Raw genomic sequence first — 16,921 nt, forward strand, 5'->3', positions numbered from 1 at the left:
TGAGAAATACTGAAAATATTACTATAAATTATAGCAACACCTCCCCCTTTACCATTTGGATGTGGTTCATGTTTATAATAGTATATATAATAGATTGATGTGCTAAGATGGCGGCGCATCCACATGAAGAGGCTTCTCTTGCTCCCAACAGAACAGTGTTTTCGTGGTTTTTGTCTTGTGGGTCGCAGTGTTTTTGTACGTCTTCATCACGTCTACCTGTCTTTAAGCGCGCATACAGTCGTGAGTTTTCTGCCTGGATGTCAAACCACATTTTTATAGTTAAACAACTCCGCACACGCAAAATATCCAGCACCTCCTCTGTCTGCTCCGGAGGCCTACACCATCACGACCCCCACTACTGCATCTCGCCCACAGCGGAGTCGCCACAAGCGGCGTGAGAGGAAGCAGAAGAGGGTGTAAGTGCGGAGGTATCCGGTAGGCTAACGGCATAACCCACCTCAAGCCAGCTATCCCACAATCGTACTGGCTAACGTACCTCTTTTGGACAATAAACTAAAATACATCCAGATTACTATAAGCTCAACTCAGAGGACTGTAAGAGACTGTTGTGTTTTTGTTTTCACGGAAACATTGCTTAGCAACAGCGTTCCAGACGGAGCTATTCAGCTTGATCAGCTGACAGAGCTCGGACTTTGTGTTTACATCAATGATGCGTGGTGCCATGATGCTGTTGTGGTCTGTAAACACTGCTCACCCCTGGTGGAGTTTATGATTATTAAGTGCCAGCCGTTTCTATCTACCGAGGGAATATACAGCCATACTGCTCGTTGCTGTATACATTCCTCCAAACTCCAACAATAGCAGTAGGAACGATGGACTAAATGAACTGTACCAGCACATCAGTGAGCAGCAGACAGCCCACCCTGATGCTTTTCTGATGCAAACGGTCAGAGTGGGCGGGGCGGGGAGGGGATTCCTCTCCGGGCAGTCCTCCCTCTCGCAGCGCGCCGGAACAGAGACAGAGAAAACCAGGTTTTAGTCGACATCCTCAACCAACCACAGGGTAAAATGACAGTAAAAGAGAAGTCACTTACCCCTTTGTGTTGCTGGGAGGACGTCTCCATCGTTTCTCCGTCCCAGTCCGGATTTACGCTAACTTTTGCAAGCGAGAGGGAGTGACGTCATCAGGTGTTTCCCAACTGCAGTGTCTAGGCTCTGCCTTGCCCGCATTCTCCACCACTGTGATGGGAGGAGCGAACGACAGACACAGTGGGCGTGGCGTCAGGCCTAGGAGAGGTTTTTATTAACAGAAAATAAACCAAAAGAGGGAATAAAGTGTCCAAAAGAGGGAATAAAGTGTCCAAAACAAACAGGGAATCTGGTGTCCTTGTCGTGCTGCGGGGTTCGTGTGGGTTGGGCAGTGTTCATGGAGAAAGGGTCCAGGTAAGGGGTGGAGTCTGGCGGTCGCACACGCTCCCCTCTCCAGTCCGGGGTGCGAGGGGCGGCGGCTTCTTCTAGCGGCTGCATCCTTCTCATTGCCCGCCAGCGCTTGCAGGGGATGGACGGCCCGGCATCCTGGCCTGACGGCCGTGTAACGGGTGTGGATTCTCATCCGGACTGCGGGTCCGGCAGCTCACGTCTCTGGTGGCGCGGGAATCCCTCAACACTCCCTCTCCTGGACCCACGAGGACACCAGTGTGCATGCATGGGGAAGAGACCGTCTCTCCAAGGAGAGGCGGTGTTGGGCTTTTTTAACAGCGGCGGTGATGAGGCTCCATTTCCTTCAGGTGTGCCCCCATCACACGCCGCCAGCCCTGACTCTTACCAGTGCCCCTCCTCTCTCACACACCCACTCCTGTCAGAAGCCTGGTGAAGGGTGGCGATTTAGGACGGGGTGCCGTTATAATCAGGGAGGAGGCAGCTGACCATCGTCACAATATATATACATGAAAAGTCTGGTTCCAAAACACGATAAACATTCGTTTTTCACCAAAATCAGTATTGTATCTGGTCAGTATTTTAATTTTACGCAAAAATGCAATATCCACTGTGTTATTCTGTCATGTTTTTCTCCATTTCTTTCCAAACCGCGACAAACTCCAGTCTCCCTTTTGCAGAATGCGATACATCACCACTAAACCATCACAGCACACCATTTCACACACTGTAGACAGTCATGGTGGCACTTTGAATACAACCAGCATTTTAGTTTTCCTGATCTACTTTGTACTTTGATCAAATAACAAACAAAAAAACTAGGGCTGCACGATAAATTGCATGTTATTGTCATGTGCATCTCGTCAGTAAATCCAGTAAATCTCCATCACGTGTGTTTAGATGGAATGGTATTTGCTACACAGAGCCGTAGATCACTGACAAGCTACGCAATATTGAGTTTATAATCTCAGATAAAATGCATTCGATTGATGAACGCGATATTGCATAGCTTGTCGGTGTAGGGATTTATTAATGCCATTAATGTTTTTGTTATTACAGCATATAGCACTAGTCAACTAAATGAATGTAACATGGCAAAGTTTAATGCAATTTTGGAAGTTGAATGTAAGGGAAATGTCATTTTGGAATTTCTTTGGTCTAATGTGATATTGTTGTTCATGTTTTTGTTCATGATTAAATTTTCTATTATTGTTGTAATTAATTTATAGCATTAAAAAGATGACCCGTTGAATTCATTTTGGCGGCGATGATTGATTGAATGTATTTTTAGTCCAGCGCCTGCATATAAGATTATTGACTGCATATAAGTTCAGAGGCTGTCATATATGTATCAGCTTATCTTTATGTATTTTCAACAATATGAAAAATATGTATTTCAATATGAAAAAATAACTTCTATATTGTTTCTATGGATTTATGCGCATTTAAAATATATATATATATATATATATATATATATATAAAAGTTTTTATAATAAATCTTTGAAATCAAAATCTGGATTTGAATTTTTAATGTTATTATAACTTAAAGATTGCTATGTGAAAGTTTGAAACAGAAAACTTTGCGCTGAGCATTACATATGGTGTCCCGTACGGGGACAGTTTTAATTTTTTTTAACTGTGTTTAGACAGTGTTAAAAGATGACGACCCATTTTGAAAGTGCTGCTTCTTTTAAAAAAAATTTAAAGATGAACGGATTTTACACCACTTTGACTGTGACCAGCTTCGTGCTGAAGTGTGTTGCTCTTAAAAAATTTTAGTTGAATTATTGAATGACAGACAATGACAGACAAAGCAGAATCCCAATAAAAGAGATTAATATGAACGGTATATTTATTAAATGACTTACATGGATATAATATTAATATATACACATTTAACTGCCTATATTTTGATTGAAAATATGCCATAATGCCAAACACTATCTTGCATTTTACCCCCGTCTTACCCTGCTATGAAACTATGGTGTTCCTTTGCTGGTATTTTACAAGATGAGGGCAATGAAAGCCAGCACACTTAACATTTTAAATACACTATTTGTAATATGCAAAATAAAACAATTTCAATAAATGTCAAATTTATTTTTGAACACACACACACAAATTTCATTTGTTTCATTGAAACAAAAAAGAAATATATATTGTATAGCAATATTGATGCTATTGTCACATTCAAAGTTAAAAAGGTCAAAACTAATTTTGATCTGTGCCGTACTGATTAACATAGTATATTACCATTAATTAATAATATCAATGTTTGTTTTGATTAAACATTTAGGTTAATATCTGAGACATTAAAAAAAAAAAAAAAAAAAACACTGAAATACCATAATTACTGTTCCTAAAACAGAAAAAAATAATAAGTTTTATGTAATACCCACTTTTTGATACAACCAAGTTTTTACATACTTTTCTGATATTTTTAAGTCTTATTCCATACATAATAGGGTTAAGCACTGGCTGACAAATCAAGAAATAGACTGAAATGATTATACGTAACAAAGCTGGCATTCTGATATTATCAAACCTGCTTTGCACTGTTTCAAAGAAGCAGCCCAAAGAAAAGTTTAAAAGAGATATTATGTGTGGTGCACAGGTGCTTAGAGCCTTCTGCTTAGCTTCTTTAGTTGAACCCATACATATTTTTAGAATTTTTGTATATGAATAAATAATTAGCATCAATGGAATCAGTGCTGTCATCACATTCACATAAATGCCATAAGTATTATTCAAAGAGGTTTTTGAACAAGCAAGTTTCACAAGTAAATAAATTGTCACACCATATAAAACAAAATTAAAAAAAAAAAAAAAACAACACAAAATTAAAAGAAAAAAGAATTAAAAATTGAACAAAACAATATGACCACACCAAGACAATTAACACACCCACTCTAAAGGGGTCATGATTCTGTTATACTGTAATGGATAACAGATTGAAACATATCTATCAAAAGACATAACCGCTAAATTACAAAATTCAATCATTGCATATGTATACAAGCAAAATATCTGCAAGTAACAGTAAATAAGAGAAATCTCATTGTTATTCAAAATCAGATGAACTTGAAGGGAAGGAAATAAAGCTGTGCTGCCATACAATTCATTAACAAACAGACTACAGAGAAACACATACATTGGTTTATGAAGGGGTTTTGCTGAACAAAGACACCAATAAGAAAGCTATTGGCAAAAAGGATTGTAGAATCAGCACAGTTATCACAGCAAACACAAGAAGTACTTCATGTTGAATTCCAAATTACGATATCCGGTTAAGTCTGATGGATGTGAAATTTGCACTATTTTCCATATTATATGTTTGCTGTTCAGACTAACAGATAGAAGAAAATCATATACTGTATGTCTTTCTCACTAATGGATTTTATGCATATTGCAAATGAAATTAATAAAAGAAATACTTATCACTAATGATGAGATGTTTTATAGAGAACAGATTGTCAATGAAAAAAAATAATTGAAACAGTCATGTAAACTTACATTAAGAACATGAACAAAATTGGAGGTAAATCAAAAACAAGACAAAAGTATCACCCTACAACAAATAAAATAAATTAGTAAACAGATTTTCATCATAAAGTAAAACATTATGTTGTGCTGGTGAAGCATCTGTAAATTTATAATATAGGACACAAACACAAGGGAATGTTGACGTGGCTGTTCACGTTTTTAATTTCAGGTTTCTGATGGCAGAAGCAGAGTCAGAAATGCAAATGTCCAACAACAATAAAAAGTACAACAACAATGAAAACAACAGCTAACTAACTAACTAAATACACTTAAATCAGTGTCAAGTGTTAAGGGCATCATCCACATTTTCAAATAAAAAAATAAAAAAATAAATAATTCTGTCTGCTCAGTAGATTAGTACGGATGCCCAGTAGTGCATGACACAACAACATTAAAAAAGCAAACATAGGCTCACAACACAATGACACTGTGCTCAAAACACAACAAACTTAAAAACACAATGACCTTAAACCACAACACAACGACATTCTCACAACACAACGACATTAAGCTATAACCGTTCTTGATTTAACTAAACCCAAACCAGTAATAATTTATATATATATATATATATATATATATATATATATATATATATATATATATATATATATATATATAAAGGAAACCTACTGCAATAACATGCAATTTACTGGACCCAAACACTTACACACTTTGGCAGGACCTTTCCATTTTAGCGACAGTTTAGCCATGAAACCATCATCGGCATTTGACAGAGGATGGGTGCGAACCCAGATGAGATCACCTTCTTTGTAAACAGCCTGTTTTCTTCTCAGGTTATAGTAGTGCCTCTGCTTAGCCTGAGCTCATTGCACATTCTCTTTAACAGATGAGGCTCTCTTGTCGTTCCACTATATCATGAGTGGGATTGTTAGGATTGGGTGGTTTGTTAGAGCTCTTTCTAGTTGTCCTTTTAGTTTACATCCAAAGCTATATCAGCTGGGGTAAATCCAGTACTCTCTTGCCAGGAGGTGTTAATGGCAAATCTGAACTCTGAGAGCCACTTATCCCAGTTACGATGATTGTCTTTCACATATGAAGCGATCATGGTTTTAAGTGTCCTGTTAATGCGTTCTGTTAAGTTGGTTTGAGGGTGATATGCTGTGGTCAATTTTTGAATGACACTCCATTGTTTGCATACAAGTTTTATGAGATTCAGGGTAAATTGTGCCCCTCTGTCAGATACTATGTAGACCGGGGTTCCCCACCTTGTGAAAATCTCATCAATGAGGATGCATGCTATCTGAGGTGCTTTGGCAACCCATAATGGAAACAGTTCAACCCATTTTGAATAACAGTCCACAACAACTAACAAATGTTCATGCTGTTTTGGACTCTTTGGAAAAGGCCCCATCAAGTCTACACCCAACATGTGTCCAGGCTCTATGACAGGAGTAGACTGTAAGTAGCCAGACAACTTGGAGAGGGGTTGGTTTATACTTTTGGCATGTTTGGCATTCCTTGCAGTATTTCCATAAATCCTTCCTCAAACTTGGCCAGTAAGCAACTTCCATCAATCTCAATAGCGTTTTAAGTCGAACCAAGTGTCCACTTAATGGGCTGTCATGTGCATATCTTAAAAAAAAACTCTGGTCGTAACAAGTTGGTATTACTAGAAGTAACTTTGGTCCTCTTTGTCCATCTGGTGTACTGTGGAACAGGAATCCATTTTGAATTACATAATGAATTCTAGATGGATCTGAACTTGTCTGTGACTTAGCCTTTATGCACAACTACTGTACTTCTGGATCATTCTGTTGTGCTGTAGCAATGTATGACCAGTCAAAAGGCATTTTTGCTGGGGCTTCAGATTCTCTGGTGGCTTTGACCATGGCAATCATGTGTGTTGAGGTAGGGTTTAAACTTTGGGATAAAGTGTCTGGTACAAGATTACACTGTCCTTTTCTGTACTTAACCTTAAACTCATAACCTTGAAGTCGAATTGTCCAGCGAGTTAATCTGGATGAAGGCTTGGGATGTTGGAAGACCCAAATTAGAGCGGTGTGATCAGTGATTACCTCAAATGGTGTTCTTTCCAAATAATTACTCAATTTTTCTATAGCCCACACAACTCCAAGACATTCCTTTTCGGATACAGAGTATGATTGCTCTGCTCCTCGAAGAAGTCTAGATGCATATGCAATCACATGTTCTTGTCCATCAATCTCTTGTGTCAACACAGCTCCAAGGCCAATTTCACTTGCATCAGTTTCTGCCTTGAAGGGTTTGTTGAAATCGGGAGGGAAAAGTACAGGAATAAAACGGTGGTACCATCCAGCCAATCACAAGAATCTTTGTAAGTCTTTGAGAGACTGGGGTACTGGGAAATCACAAATAGCTTCAACTTTAGAAGGGTCTGTTTTTATTCCTTCAGAGGATACCACATGGCCTAGAAAGGTAAGTGATCGTTGCACAAGGTTACACTTCTTGAGATTCAACGTAAGACCGGATTGTTGGAGACAGTTAAAGACTTGATCCAGGTGTGGTAAGTGTTCTTGTTCATTTTTTGAATACACTACTATATCATCTATGTAAACAAAACAACACTTCCCTCTAATGTCTTTGAGAACAAACTCCATCAACCTGTGAAATGATGCTGCCAGGTTTTTAAGGTCAAATGGAAGGCGCAAGAATTCAAATTGCCCTGCTGCGGTCTTGTGAATACTGTCAGGTTTGTCAACTTCCAGTACCGGCTCTTCAGATCTAGAGTGCTGAATATTGATGCTCCATGCAAAGATTCCAATATATCTTGGATCTGGGGCATGGGATAACCATCCAAGTGGGTTTTTGTATTCAGTCCACGATAATCCACGCACAATTTCAAATCACCTCCTTTTTTAGGTACAATGACAAAAGGTGAAGCCAATGAAGATACTGAGGGACATATAATATTCTTACTTATCAGCTCTTGAATTTCTCTGACAATGAACTGTTGTCTAGGTACTGGCACTCTATATGCTCTCTTCCTAACAGGCATTTTATCTGTTGTGATGATCCTGTGTTTTACCATTTTTGAGTGACCAATTTCGTGTGTAAAAACGGTTGGCCAATTTCTCATTGACTTTCTAGTTGATTTTTAAATTGATCAGAAGATTCTGATTTTAGGACCAGTTGGTTGATTGACTGTAAGTTTTCTACTGTCATTTGTGTGGTGTGTAGGTAGGGCAAGATAGAAGTGGAGTAAAGGTTTGGAAGATTCATGGGACCACAATGGAAACTTCTGCACAGTACCATCATCCTTGGAAGGAAAGCTATACTACAAGTTCTTGAAATCTAATATTATTCCTAAAGTCATCAAGAAATCCATACCCAGAATGACTGGAATGGTTAGATCAGAGTCTCTCATTACATACAGGGTTAACTTGAACGGCTTACCTTGAAGTTCACACTACCAGTCAGATTTTCCCAAAGCTATTTGGCTTTGGCCATTTGCCAGCAGAAATGTTTGTCCATTACTTGATTTCCATACCTCATGATGTTTCAATTGTCTCCAATAGGATTCCTGGATCAAAGAAAGCATACTTCCTGTATCGATGACAGCTTGTAGGTACCTGTTTCTCAGCAAGATAGGTAAGGAAATCATATTCGGATCTTGTATGGGAGAACTTTGGCTAGATTGCATTACTCTAGTGTTAGCATGGGGAGGTTTAGGAACTGTTTCTCAGTTAAGTTGTAACTTCTTCTTTTGAGCCTCAGAGTTAACATTATTCTGGTACCTTTTTGATTCCTCCAAATGTTTCTCAATTTGTGTGCCAATTCTGACTAATTCACCTACTTCTCGTACTGTTCCACGAAGTAGGCTGGTCAAACGGGGGTTACAGTTTCTAAGAAAGGACTGCAAGATCTCTTTTTCTGACATATCCTTTTTCCATTTTAACAAAGGGCTCTATAGTGAAAAGCAAAATCGCGTATGCTCTCCTGTGCACCTTGTTTTCTCTCTATGAGCCTTCTAGCTGTTTCATCCTCATAGTCTTCCTTTAAAATTGAATGGAGGAAGAATTTCTAAAATTGCTCCCAGGTCTTTACATTTCTCTTTTCAGCCACCCACTTTTGCTGTGTTCTCGGAACGCGATTAAAACAGAGGTAAGAGAAGTTAATATCTCATAGTCAGACAGTGGTCGAATGGCTAGATATTCCTCACATCGCTCAATAAATGTAACTGGATCATCATTTTCACTGCTATTAAAGTTTTGGAACTCTATTTTTACAAGTGAAACTGCTGAAGGGATTCCAGAAACAGACATCTGGGTGTGACTTGGTGGAACTCAATAGGTTTGATTATTGCCTTGGGAAACTGAGGAAGGCAGAATAGAACTATGGGCTGGATGAATAAGGGTTGACCTCAGAGGGATGAGAGATTTTAACTTATTGTCAATCTGTGTGTCTCTTCATTTTAAACAGTCTACCATTGAGCGACCCAAGTCTTGGATACTAAGTTCAAGTTTTTGATGAATTCTTGAACATTCTCTCTACATTCAATAGCTTAATCGGTCTTCCAATTTCTTGCAACTGCTCTCAACTTCTGCTTGAAAAAAAAAAACCTTCACCCATCTTTTTATTACATTCTTCCAGTCTTTGTTCCATATTTGTGAATCTCTCCTCTAGCTGCATCAAACTGTCCAAAACAGAAGATAAAGGGTTGAACACATTTCTTTCTTCCAGGGGTGGAGGTGTTGGATATGGTCGGGAAATGTCATCAACATCCTCAACAACTCTTTCCTCCTCATCTTCAGAGCCGATATACAGTTCACTGAATGTGCTGATCATCTCTCAAATAGGTTCCCTCCTGGTGAAAAATCTTTCAGTGGTAAAGTCAAGCTGGGCGTCAGGTTTGCACTCACCCTCTGTCTCAATATGCTGATTTTGATTTTCCATTTTCTTTCTGTTAAACAAACAATAAACGTTAAATACAATAGGGTCCCTGTTCACGCGCCATTTATATAACCGTTCTCGATTTAACTAAACCCAAAATCCAGCAATACATTTTTTTATAAAGGAAACCTACTGCAATAACATGGTCCATTTAATAAAGCATAAACACAAACCAAAGACTTTCAATGAATGCAAAATCTTAGTAGTTTATATTTAGTAGCAAAAAAAAAAAAAAACCACATTCAGGCCAATCAATTAATTTCAACCTTCCATCATAATTATTCATCCCAAATCACAACACCAAAAAAAATGTATATAGAGTTCAAGGCCAATCAATGTCCATGGATGATACAAGTAAGGATAATAAAGAGAATAAAGTCTTATCTGAATTCCTCAAAGTCCCATAATGTCCAGTATATCCTCCAGAAACCGATCAGTCTTAATCCATATGCTTGCTGTCTCAATAGCAGAGTCCATGGACAATAAAGGTGATTGTCCTCTGATGAGTTGAAGAGCTTTGTGTATCAAGGAACTTATACAACTTCCTCACATTTTCGTCTTCTCACGGACCATAAACCTCCAGAAAACAAACAAATCCTTTTTAAAGTTGAGCATAAAACAAATGTTTCTCAACCAGGACTCAGCAATTACATGGCAAGGCCATGCTCCAGCCTTTGCATGCTACACCTCTTCCTTCTACCATGTTACATGAGTTATACCCATACATGTTGCCATCTAGTACCCCTAGTGGTGAGGAAGAGAACTTACCCTGTAACACACAAACGACCAATATAAAACCACAACACAACGACATTCTCACAACACAATGACATTAAGCCAAAACACAACGGAAATGCTCCCGACCACTACAAGGCAGTTGGTCTGCAGAAACGCGCAATATATTCTATGCATGGCACACAGCCTACGTATTTCCTGTGAAATCTCAGGACTCATTAAGGTTCCGCTCTGTATTCTGCCGTGTGAGTGCATTACCAGCCGCAATCTTTTGTCAATAAATGATGATTATAGAATAATATTTATATATTTATTTATACATATTGCTATAATATAACAAATTAAGTATACCACAGTAATATAATTATTTAATAAAGAGTTCCATAAACATCTGTGACGGAGGTTTACACAGCTATTGCTGTGTCCCGTTTTGTGAGGCTCCTCAAAGGTTTTTCACACTTCTCCCCTGGATGAAGAAACTTGAAATAATTGGATTCAGAGTAGTAACGTAAGATGTAAGAATTTTATCACTTCTGATACTACAGTCTGCAGGTGCCACTTCAAGAATGACAACAGCATGCAAATCTACACTTGGTAAGATCTAAACCCTTATTACTATATTACCGAGCACAATGTAGGCCTATTGTGAATTTTTAAATTATTATTATTTATTTATTTTTTGTCACTGTGGTTGCCTGTTTAAAAACCTCTTTTGTGGGACAAGGCAATACGTGTTAACGGATTAATAGATGATTCACCCAAAAATAAAAATAAAGCGGTCATCATATACTCACCATTAAGTCATTGTAAACCCATATGGCTTGCTTTCTTCATTGGCATACAGAAATGTTGTAAATAATGTTACTGTCAGTCAGCTATTTAGATAGACCCCACAGAAGAAATTCATAACGGTTTAGAATGACACGAGGGAGAATAAGTTAAAATCCCAACTAAAATCTTTTTTTTTTTTTTTTTTACTTGTATGTCAATACATTATACATTTTTAAAGTATCCTTCAGGTTCAGTGTAGGCAAACTAACTTTTTACATTGTTTGGTGTGTATTTTCTGAAAACATGTCTCATCCAATCTAGATTTGAGATGTAGAACCTTTTAATGGCCTTTTGGAGAGTTATTGAACCTGCATTCCACATGGTTTGTGAGACCAGAGCAAGGACAGCTACAACGAGGACAGAAGTTGGAATAACAAGCAATGCAATGGTAAATATTGATATTGTATTGTTTGTGGCAGAGAAAGAAAATGTTACATTTATTTTCATTTTTAGATGCCAATGTTACATGCATGTATCATAGTTATTTAATGTATTTTGACAGTGTCAGTCTCTGCAGTCCTTCAATGAGTTCCTCCTCTTCATGGTCCACCTTTCAGTTGATCTTTCACAGAGAGATCTGGCCTTACACAAAACACTTGGGATAGATTAATTTGGTTTTATTTGTACAGACTGGAATATAAAATGTAAATTAAATATTATGGAAATGCAAATATATATAACTTTGATACAGTTTCTTGCTCACCAGTGTAATGTAATCATGTAAATATCCACACGAAAATTTTTGAAACTTTGATACAGTGTAATAGTTATGTAAAATACAAATACTAATAACTGTGATTGTGTAATGATATGTTACTATGGGTTTTTTTTTAACACTTCTGCCACTTGGAGGACTGATAGGTAAGGCAGATCACTGGTGCCACCACTGTAAACATTCTCCTGAGATGAAAAACAAAGGTATATTGTAAATTGACCATTAAAAAAAATTAACATTTTCCACCATTCACTACATGTTGCATACATTATGAATGGAGCCATATTCAATATGATTGTGTTTTTGTCTTTTTTCTGCTAGGGCTAATCAAATAGGCATGTTATACATTATGAATAAAGCAAGATATGAAAAGATGATGTAACAATATTAGACACTCTACACTGTTAGAAAAAGAGGTACAATACAGGTCCATTTTTGTTCCCTAAGGTACAAACTTTGCATATGTACCCTTAAAAGTACAAAAATGTATCTTTAAGGTACAATTGTGTACCTTTAAGGTACAATTATGCACCTTCCATTGTACATTGTGAGCTTTTCGAGGTGTAAGGTACATATTTGTCCCTTACATATTTGTACCTTAATGTTTAAATATAAAGTGGCAGGAATTAGTGGATGCTGAAAATGTCATCTCTCAATATAGAAACACAAGTTAACCTATACTATCAAACTCAATAATTGTCAAACTAAATTAACTGTAAAGTTTTGAGATATGGGCAAAATAAATCAGAAATGTGTAAAGTTGTGACATATGGTTTTTCTAAATCAGAATTTTTTTTTTTTTTTTTTTTTTTTTTTTTTGTGAAGTGTCCCTTTGAATCATGTTAATGAGGATTATGTAATCATTTATATTAACAAACAGTATTGAAGAATTAGATTTTCAAACCCTTTACCCTATTTATATTAGAATAAAACAGACAAATAATCGTTAATGCTTTAAGTTGTGTTCTATTGAAAATCTAGCTACTGAGTTTGACTCGGCGGAAGCATAAATATTGCAGCGCGGAAGGATACATGATGAATCGACAGTGATCCAACTGTCAGTCTCTGTCAGTGTCGATCAAAGGTGGGAGGATGGCGCTTCGACATTTATCCACGGAGGATTTAATCACGGAGTTATTTAATTTTGGGATAGAGGTCACTGAAGAGGAGAGAAGTAAATTCAAAGGTAAAGTATTTGAATTTTTAATCAGTGTTTGTGGTGTTAAATCAAAGTTGGAAGTTAACTTTTACTGTTAATGTTAGCGCTAGCCAAGTTCATACTCTGTCAACATTAGCTAGCTAGACTCACATTGACGATTGCCATTATTAACGGTAACTAGTTAACGTTAGTTAAAACATTATTATATAATAATAGTATAAATAAATATTATTATTATAAGTAGCAGTACTATCTTGGCTACAGTTCACCATCGAGCTAACGTTAACTTTTCGGCGGCAAAAACGCTTCTCATCCAATTCTGCCGCCGAAAAGTTAACGTTAACGTGAAATATTAATGAAATATTAAAATATTTCAGAACAAAAGACTAATGGGCGGCAAAAAGGTTTTTTTTTTTCTTTCTTTTTTTCCATTTTCCCATCATTATAGCTTAGCTATAAAACTACTGCGTCAGAGTTGGATGAGAAGCGTTTGTGCCGCCGAAAAGTCTTTTGTTCTGACTTATGTGAGCTAGCTGGACTGCGTCAGAGGAGAACGATAAAAAAAAAAAAAAAAAAAAATTACTTTTTGCTTTTTGCCGCCAACAGTCTCTTGTTCTGGAATATTTTAATGCTAAAGCAAAGCCATTTGGGCGGAATGTGTCTATCGATAGCCAGTGAGGGTTTGAAAGTATGATTTAGTCTTAATTTTGTCATCAAACGGTCTTAGAACATCTTCGTAAAACCATGTAACGTTACGTTAACGCTAACACTAACGTTAACGTTAAATTACAACATCAGGTTAACTGACAGAACTGACCAACGGTTGCTAACCTCCCTTTCGAGTAACGTTAACATTACTAACCTTATCTAGCTGCTGTTATACAAATAAACCGATTACTATCATTAATGGTTTTAACTTCTTTCAATAATTTCCCCACTGTCCAGAAAACGAACGGATGATGAGGACATTTGCTTGGAGAAGGCGAGAGATTGCCAATGGGATGACTGTGACCATTAACAAAAATATCCATTCCTTAAGAGTCCCATGCGGGGTTTGTCTACATTAATTTCCTTACATTTTATGTTGGGAGTTCATAGTAAATTACTAAAGGCTGTCTTTTTTTAATTTTAAAATCCTATGATAATGTTGTGACATGTTTCCATGTTACAGCTATTTTAGGAAATGGGCCGACTTCATGATGGAAATGAATATCTGCCGAAGATTCGAAGATGGCTTTAAGGTCCTAGTACCCAAAGTGCTTAGCTTGACTCAAAGGAAATCTCCCCTTGCAGATCTGGCTTTGGAGGAAAGAGAGGCTGCCCTCACCGTAGATGTCCCTGGTAAGTGACTGACTGATCAGCCATGGTCACCCATAGTGTTGTGGAGCCATTTAAGCTTAATTTCTTTTCTATTTGTCTTCAGACAAGATAAGGTCTAACTAACCAAAATACACTGTACATTCACGTAATACACTTCCTTTTTTTTTTTTTTATTTAATTTTCAGGGATTGATTTCAGAGCTGCAATGCTTTTTTTTATCCTGTTCAGGGAGAAAAATGACATTCTCATCATACTTGGGGAGGTGTGTAATTTGCATAAATACATTACTTTTCACACATCCCACAGAGACTGGGAGAATTATATGCATCCCTTGGATGTCTTATTTCATAATACAAAGTTTCTAGCTATCAATGCTGGGCCTTGGTGTGGACATGGGGGGCCGCATAGTGCAAACCTCACTGCAGCAGTGAGAGAGAGCTGTGCACTACAACAAAAATATGGTGTTTTTTGAAAATTCAACCATGTAAACCTATTCTGGTACAACCTTAAAATACAGTTATGAATCTGAAAAGGAGCATAATATGGGGGCTTTAAGGTCTTTACTTACCGTAGATGTTTTTTTAGTGTATGTGTGTAATGTGTGTATATATATATATATATATATATATATATATATGAACAGTTGTTGTTGTTGTGTTTTTTTTTTTTTTTAATGAATGTTTGTGGTAGATTTAAGGTAACTACTTTATGATCTCTTGCAGGATCAGCCACCATCCCCATATCCTACTGTACAACTCGAAGCTGTCGCTGACTGGAGGAGTGTGCTGACTCAAAGGGGCACTGCAGTGCAAACTGGATTGGCAATTCAGTCTGCAGGGCGCTTGGTTTGGAGTAAGGTGTTATTGCTGCTTTTTGTGCACTTCATCTACAACGTAGTATATCCATCTCGCCTGAAGAACACCCTGATTTTCATTCAGCGATATGTTCTAAACAATGTCTGAGGTTGATGATAAGCCTCTACCTGTTAGTGTGACCAGGGTAATCAACATTTTAGCTTGATCAACAACCGCAATGCCTACACCATTCAGCTGTCCCTAAATGCTCTCGAAGAGCCTTCACATTGATGAAGTTAATCCAAAATCTTGTTCATGCACATGAGCCACATTTTCCATGTTACATTGTATGGTTGTGAGAATTATTATTGAATCTGCCGAACTGTTTTCCATTTAAGGACTAAAATAAATGTCTAAAATTCAGTTAGTTGTTGTTTGCCTTTATTTTCTTTCACTCCTTAAGGAATAAAAGGAACTTTTTTGCCACCTAAAGGTACAAAATGGCTTTGTCACTGGGGCGGTACCTTAATGGGACAAAATTGTACCTTTTCAGAGGTACTTTATTGTACCTTGTCTAAGGTACATTATTGATCCTCAAAGGTACAGTATTTGGCCCTTAGAAGGGTACAAACAAGTAAGGTACAATTTGCTCCTCTGACTCAAGGTACAATAATGTACCTTTGAGGGTACCACCCCAGTGACAAGCTTTTGTTCCTTAAAGGTACCGTTTTGTACTTTTTTTTTTCTTAGAGTGTACACCTACCTTAACCACTCAGCGAGTTTCCTCTCTTGCAAACAGGACCACCATCTCACTGACAGGAACTGGCTTGACTCTCTAGGCATACCAATGGGACATGTTAATATTATTAAATCAAAGTTTATTAATTATGTCAATCATTAAAGAATTTGATCATTCTCTTTCTTACCATTGTTCTAGTTTTGTGCCAGCTCTGCTCCATTCAGTGCAGCTCTGTACAGGAGGAACTGCACTGATTCTCAGTTCTGAATAGTGTGCTGTCTGGTACAGTGCTGCAAACAGTATGGATGGGAGTCCTTTAAAACAATCTGTGAAGATAATTACATTGAGTTACATATTTAATTGATTTCAGATACATTCTGATTTACTTTCAGTTGCATTTTTAAATAGTTACTATATTTAAAATAAATTATGAAGAATAATTAATATTCTACATAATGTTACAAACATGCCAATAGACTGTAAAGAGATCAGTAATATGGGACTGAAATTCAGCCCGGGACTTTAAAGCAAGTACTTAACTGAAATTAAACCCAGCACTTTAATACAAAGAGGCCTTTTACGCGAGTGCCCTTGGTGCACGAGCAGGATTTTTTGCAGTTATTTTCATTCTAATAGTGTTTTTCAACCATGGTATAAAGACAATCAGATTACGCTGAAGACCTTCAAGAAACTTTAGGATAAACCTGCCTCCTCAGTTGTATAAGCAAGTCCACTGCAAAGAACACAACATAGGGGGTCAGCAAAACCTAATCTCAAACACGTAAGTCACA

General features: G+C 37.3%; 1 long non-coding RNA gene and 1 pseudogene across 1 annotated transcript; both read right to left on the bottom strand.

Moving 5' to 3' along the window:
• Positions 1-1,493: 1,493 nt before the first annotated feature.
• On the bottom strand, positions 1,494-6,797 carry LOC109073127 (annotated as a pseudogene).
• A 5,114-nt stretch (positions 6,798-11,911) lies between these two features.
• Positions 11,912-16,584, bottom strand: LOC109085429. Its single transcript, XR_002016944.2, has 3 exons — positions 16,318-16,584; positions 16,155-16,226; positions 11,912-12,303 (listed from the first exon to the last, which is right to left on the bottom strand). It is a non-coding gene; the product is annotated as an uncharacterized LOC109085429 (long non-coding RNA).
• Between the last annotated feature and the right edge of the window lie 337 nt (positions 16,585-16,921).

Source organism: Cyprinus carpio, chromosome A15 (genome assembly GCF_018340385.1).
Source record: "Cyprinus carpio isolate SPL01 chromosome A15, ASM1834038v1, whole genome shotgun sequence".
NCBI lineage: Eukaryota > Metazoa > Chordata > Actinopteri > Cypriniformes > Cyprinidae > Cyprinus > Cyprinus carpio.